At 41.7% G+C, this 7,084-nt stretch overlaps 1 long non-coding RNA gene across 1 annotated transcript; it reads right to left on the reverse strand.

The window, feature by feature from the left end:
• Positions 1-249: 249 nt before the first annotated feature.
• LOC135534039 (uncharacterized) lies at positions 250-1,961 on the reverse strand. The gene is made up of 2 exons (XR_010454621.1): positions 1,117-1,961; positions 250-934 (listed from the first exon to the last, which is right to left on the reverse strand). It is a non-coding gene; the product is annotated as an uncharacterized LOC135534039 (long non-coding RNA).
• Between the last annotated feature and the right edge of the window lie 5,123 nt (positions 1,962-7,084).

Here is a 7,084-nt window from a genome sequence, read left to right on the forward strand (position 1 = left end):
GTAAACAACTATTAATGGGGATTCGGTCAGTAATCACTAGATAGCTGGCTAGACATAATCCCAAAAAAGTTTTGCCTTGAGTGACCAACAAGAACTGCTGACAACCAAATTTTGAAATTGAACCATGTATATTCTACATCAGTTCCTAAAAAGACATTTCTGGCCACATCATTTCAGTTGAAATACCAACATGTGAAAGCAGAGTGACACTAAAGAGCTTTAAAGTACAGAAAACTATTAACAAAGTGGCAATATGTCAGACTTTTATTCACAAGAGCATTTAACTAGGAAGTTAGGATCTCAACATGTCCAGACACACACAACACATTTACACTGATGTCATTGGCGACATGTTTTTAAACAAACGTTTGCATTAATCAAAAATGGATTGAATGTCTTTGCTATGGGTAACATCTAATGAGTGAATATTTTCCAAACTTGCATTTGGTAATATGATTGCTAATCAAGTCAGTATTACCCATTGTGTACATTAGAACTGCAACACTACATGTGAAGTGGACTTGAAACCTTACTTCCTTCCTCAGTCATCCGCACGTGTCCATCGATCTGGCAACAGCCGAGCTGATTGCAGTCAGGTAGGAGGCAAGTAGGAGTGACCTGAAAAAGGCTCACACAAGAGTAAATACAGCAGATGGCCGTGAACACATCTGGGTACTGTGTATACAACCAAGTCGACCAAAGGCAAATTACTCCATATCGGCTAGTAGACTACACCTGTAGTGAGGTCAATGAAATGCAACCAAATGAAGTCAAATTGCACCATAGAACCTTGAACTGGATGACTCCACTACCTGCCACGTTTACCTGTTGGTGACGCAGGTTTACCTGGGATACCTTAGCGGTGGACCCAACTTCACCGAAGCGACGCGGCGAGCGAGCGCTCCTTTACTGACAGGCAGCGTCCGGTGCGTCGCTGTGAGGACAAGGAAAGCCCAAAATGTAACATGATTGTGCAATAGACCATAGTCAAATGAAATTCAAAATACATTTGTTAACGTTTAATTTAAAAACGTTTTCACAAAATAAAAAACAGGCAGTAATTAACTAGGGTCTTATTTACAATATACATCTTATTTACAATAACCGTATGCACACCTTGGTTTGCGAGGTTTAGAGTCAATGCATTGGTCAGCTCTGCCAGACTGGTTCAAGACTGATCAACATGATCCAAAATGGAGATACATTTCGTCGAAGTCCCTCTGTTGAAAGTCAAGAGAACTTTCACACGCGCTACTGGGTGAAAGAGATGCGCTAGAAACAAATGAAACTGGGTGCGACTTGAACTGGTTGGAACTGGTGTCGATGTGCATGTCGTCGTATACAATGTCCATCAGATACTGGGTTGTGTTCTTTGGCGCCATTGCGCCTAGTGGTCGTGTAATTCTGCCGATATTCTCGTATATTCCCATATACGTCATCTCTTCGCCGTTGTCGGTCAAAGTTGTCCTTGGTTGACCAGTTTAGCGAGTACCCTCTTCTGTTCGTAACGAATGTATTTTTTGAGAGTGGCTTTGACAAGGTTGGTGCGCCACCGTTTCAGGCCTTCCTTGGAACTCAAATGGAGAAGTTTCCTCAGTCTGCACTTTGAAAGTTTACCAGATCTTCTGGAGCAGCATGGTTTCAGTACTTCGAATTCCACTTCAGTTTCCATGCTGTCCAAGCACATTTCACAAAATGTTAAAAAATAAATCGTGTCTGTGAGTTAGCCGTTTGTAATATCAACACAGCCAGCTAAATTAACTAGATAATTCACAACTATACAGCTGGGTAAATTCAACTGAATCAAATAAAATGTTCGAGGAACAAAAATTCAAATGCACTTAACGTTACAATGATGCGTCTTACGACCAAAAATGTAGTCAAAAGATTAAAACGCCACGATCCACCTCTCTGCAGTATCACAAAATGGAATGAGCCGTAAAACGTTGACAGCACATCGCTATCTTCTGAAAAGGAAGTTCCCATGATCCTTTGGAGTAAAAATATCTTCTTCTATGAGGTTTAACGGCGGTTGGCATCCAATTTGCTGCATTACCGCCACCTACCAGAGTGTGAGTGTAGTGTTCGAAGGCAGGGTGTTTATTGCTTGAAAAAGGCAAATGTTTTAATAAACACCCTGCCTTCGAACACTACACTCACTAATTTCAAAGTCATATAAAATCAAGTTAACACCCCCTACTCCACTAATTAAATGTATTTATTCCTACCTCATGCCATCATCCTGAAAGGATGGGACATCACCACTTAACACACCCTGTAACTCTTCTGATGTCAAGTCTCACACACCCACATACCTCTCTGCAGCTGCCACCACAACCTACATTTTCTGGGGCTTCCTTCCATCCCTGCAGTACAGTTGATAACAATTTCTACAAACGCTAAAAATCCAATCTTACTGAAACGTATACCACTGTTTGGCTTATCCCTCTGTACTGGTATAGCTAAACTAGTCTCAACACTCCTCCCCATTAACCCATCTTCCTCTACTTTCTTCACTGCCTCAGAACTTCTGCACTACTCTAACCCTGGAGACCTCAACCTGCCTCTCTCGCACAGGACATTTCTGATCCCCAGCTCCATGGGCACCCCTATAATTAACACATTCCACTACTTTCCCCAATACTACACATTCCTTTGTCTCATGCCCTTCTGTACACCTTGGCCCCTCCCTCCTACACATGTCCATAAGCTTGACACCTGTGACATCGTAATGTATTCGGCTCGTACAGGATCATTTATATCTCCTAACTTCACTTTGTCGGGCAAAGACTCAACTTCAAAACTAAAACGAACAGACCATGACTCTTCTGTTTCCCACTCCCCACCCGGTCTGCGCCACGTCAAACGACGAGCATCACATACACCGGGAATCTTTCCCTCAGCTGGTCAACTTTTAGATTTACTGCTACCCCAGTTATCACTCCTTTCATTGGTGCCCTTTTCTTGAGAGCAAGACAATTCACGTTCTTTGCCCCCATTTGTTTTACTCCGAGCGCCTTCTCCCTCTGACAACTAGACCCCGTCTGGTTACCCTCACCGATTCCACATTACCCAACTCTTTTTTCACCCACTGTGAAAACACAAATGAATCAACCAAAAGGCAAGAGTCCACTTTTTCCATAAACTTCACTCCTACTGTCACAGACTCATCTTTCTCCTGATCCTCGGTGCCTACCTCGGTCCCAGATAACTTCCCCACACCTCCCACCTCCGATACTTCACCCTCATTCACTTCCATTTCTCCTCCTGTCTTCAGCTCCCTCTGCTTACACATTCTATCAGTCCTATTTAACAAACCATCTACTTTTTCCCACCATTTTTATCTGACTCAAGCTCACCCTCTTCTTCCCTCTCTCTCTTAGACCTCCTCTCCCTCTCTTTTCCCCTCCATTCCTCCCACGTTTTCCAAGAATACGTCTCCTTATGATAATACTGCACTACTCCTGACAACCATCTTGTTCTCGGGGTAAAAACAGTCGACTTCTCTGTAATGTAAAGTTATTAGCGCCACCTATACAGGGTCGTCACTAGTTACCACAGCCACAAAGTCATACACCTAGTGTATTTCTACAATTTCTCTTCTTAAAGTGTGATTTAAAACCTAACTTTAATCACACTGCTAACCGAATGCCTATCCTTAAATGAAGTAGCATGCTCAGATTCCTAATGACGTCTCAGATTTCATTATTTGCAAACAGGGACAGTTTCGTTGCAAACAAGACACACCGATTTGGCATTGGAGAAATAAACTCAGTAAAAAAAGAAATGTCCCTTTTTCAGGACCCTGTCTTTCAAATATAATTCGTAAAAATCCAAATAACTTCACAGATCTTCATTATAAAGGGTTTAAACACTGCTTCCCATGCTTGCTCAATGAACCATAAGCAATTATGGTTGTGGAACGGTCCTTAAGACACTAACAGCTTACAGACGGTAGGCAATTAAGGTCACAGTTATGAAAATGTAGGACACTAAAGAGGCCTCTCTACTGACTCTGAAAAACACCAAAGGAAAGATGCCCAGGGTCCCTGCTTATCTGCATAAACTTGCCTTAGGCATGCTGCATGAGGACTGCAAGGAGGCATGAGGACTGCAGATGTGGCCAGGGCAATAAATGTCCGTACTGTGAGATGCCTAAGACAGTGCTACAGGGAGACAGGAAGGACAGCTGATCGTCCTTGCAGTGGCAGACCATGTGTAACAATACCTGCACAGGATTGGTACATCCGAACATCACACCTGCGGGACAGGTACACCAGGAACGCACAATCCCTCCATCAGTGCTCAGACTGTCCGCAATAGGCTGAGGGCTTGTAGGCCTGTTGTAAGGCAGGTCCTCACCAGACAACCTCGGCAACAACGTCACCTATGGGCACAAACCTACCATCGCTGGACCAGACAGGACTGGCAAAAAGTGCTCGTCACTAACGGTTTTTGTCTCACTGGGGTGATGGTTGGATTCGCGTTTATTGTTGAAGGAATGAGCTTTACACAAAGGCCTGTACTCTGGAGCGGGATCAATTTGGAGGTGGAGGGTCCATCATGGTCTTGGGCGGTGTGTCACAGCATCATTAGAAGGAGCTTGTTGTCATTGCAGGAAATCTCAATGCCATGCGTTACTGTGAAGACATCCTCCTCCCTCATGTGGTACCCTTCCTGTAGATTCATCCTGACATGACCCTCCAGCATGACAATGCCACCAGCCATACTGCTTGTGCTGTGCGTGATTTCCTGCAAGACAGGAATGTCAGTGTTCTGCCATGGCCAGTGAAGAGCCCGGATCTCAATCCCATTGAGCACGTCTGGGACCTGTTGGATCGGAGGGTGAGGGATAGGGCCATTCCCCCCAACTTGCAGGTGCCTTGGTGGAAGAGTGGGGTAACATCTCACAGCAAGAACTGTTAAATATGGTGCAGTCCATGAGGAGATACACTGCAGTACTTAATGCAGCTGGTGGCCACACCAGATACTGACTGTTACTTTTGATTTGGACTCCCCCTTTGTTCAGGGACACATTATTCCATTTCTGTTAGTCACATGTCTGTGGAACTTGTTCAGTTTATGTCTCAGTTGTTAAATCTTGTTATGTTCATACAAATATTTACACATGTTAAGTTTGCTGAAAATAAACGCAGTTGACAGTGAGAGGATGTTATTTTTTTGCTGAGTTTATGATAAAATGAACACATAGGACTATCTCTCTGTCCATTCTTTGTCTGTAATTTCGGCAGTGGTGCAAAAAGTACCCAATTGTCATACCTAAGTAAAAGTAAAGATACCTTAATAGAAATGACTCAAGTAAAAGTGAAAGTTTCCCAGTAAAATACTACTTGGGTAAAAGTCTAAAAGTGTTTCGTTTTAAATATACTTAACTCAGTATCAAAAGTAATTGTAATTGCAAAAATATACTTAAGTATCAAAGTAAAAGTATAAATCATTTCAAATTCCTTATTTTTCTTGTTTGTCCTTTAAAAAAATATATATTTTATGGAAAAAGCAAAAAGTAAATTATTTATCTACGAACGTAGTGAAGTAAAAGTTATCAAAAATATAAATAGTAAAGTACCAATATCCCAAAAAACAACTTATGTAGTACTTAAAAGTATTTTTACTTAAGTACTTTACACCACTGCATTTTGGTAATTTGTATGGCATTATAAACTATTCTGCTAATATGTAAAATTACGTAGAATTGCATGAAATGTTTATAAAAAGCTATCAAAAATCCCATGTTGCCATGTAATGCTTAAAGGACAAAGAACAGTTTCTAAAACTGCATATGTAAGGCTCTGGTCTGTCCAAGAAGTGATGGTAAATGATATAGACATGTTCTCTGCTACCCACTTTGTTTTAATGATTATTTTGGGTATAGGGGAGGTTCACTGTTATTGTTTTTTCTAGCGTCCAGAGACGGTTAGGTAAAATATTTACTGAAGAGAGCGCCATCCATTTGTTTTTATTAAAGTCGAGCCATTCCAGCCTGGATGGGAGAAAAATCTGGTTATTTTGGAAAAAAGTTCAGTTGTATGCAGGTTGTCTCTTGAGAGGTCCACCCCAAAATAGACAACACAAGAGAGCATAAGCAACATTTATATTAGTAGCAGATATACAGTACATACAGTACATACATATTCTTCCACCAGGTGGCACATTTAACTATCAGTATTATGATTGTGCCACAAGAGGGCAGCTCAGCAACAAAACTCAGTTCGTTAAGGGCTTGGCCTATAGGCTATGATTACATTGATCAGATATTTATGATTTTACGGTCAGTTTGTTCATTTCGTACATAGCCTTTTGTTGTGCGAACTGTTTCTGGCTGTGGAAAAGAAGCAATGCCCAGAATTGAGCAAGGCTCATAACAACCGATGAATACAACATGATTGAGGAGGCAAAGGTCTGGAATAGAAGCCAGTGAAAAGACAAGTACAGACATTAGGCCCCGCTTTCACACAAACAGGTTTACCGTGTGTTTTTTATTGATACTTTTATTATTACGTGGTACACACACACACACACACACACACACACACACACACACACACACACACACACACACACACACACACACACACACACACACACACACACACACACACACACACACACACACACACACACACACACACACACACACACACACACACACACACACACACACACACACACACACACACACACACACACACACCACACACACACACCTCAAATATAGGGCTGTCTGTAATGCCATGGAATAATGGAATGTCAGCCTACTTCCTCTGCTCAAATCTCTACTTCTGCTCAATAGTCTAGGACTATTGACGACTATGCTGACTATTGTAATGTGTTTCACTGATTCTATATTCATTCACTCTATGGGTGCAGTGCAGTTCTGATATCACAATATGTCTTGGTTCTTGTATTCCTTGAAAGTTAATTTGTAGAGTATATCATATATTTAGCATACCATTAAATGTTTTGTATATTTCTGGTGTACTTTTGCTGACCAAAACAAACCTGTTATCTGGCCAACTTCTTACCCTGATTTACTGACCTGTTATCTGGCCAACTTCTTACCCTG

This window comes from Oncorhynchus masou, unplaced genomic scaffold (assembly GCF_036934945.1).
Source record: "Oncorhynchus masou masou isolate Uvic2021 unplaced genomic scaffold, UVic_Omas_1.1 unplaced_scaffold_2939, whole genome shotgun sequence".
Lineage (NCBI taxonomy): Eukaryota > Metazoa > Chordata > Actinopteri > Salmoniformes > Salmonidae > Oncorhynchus > Oncorhynchus masou.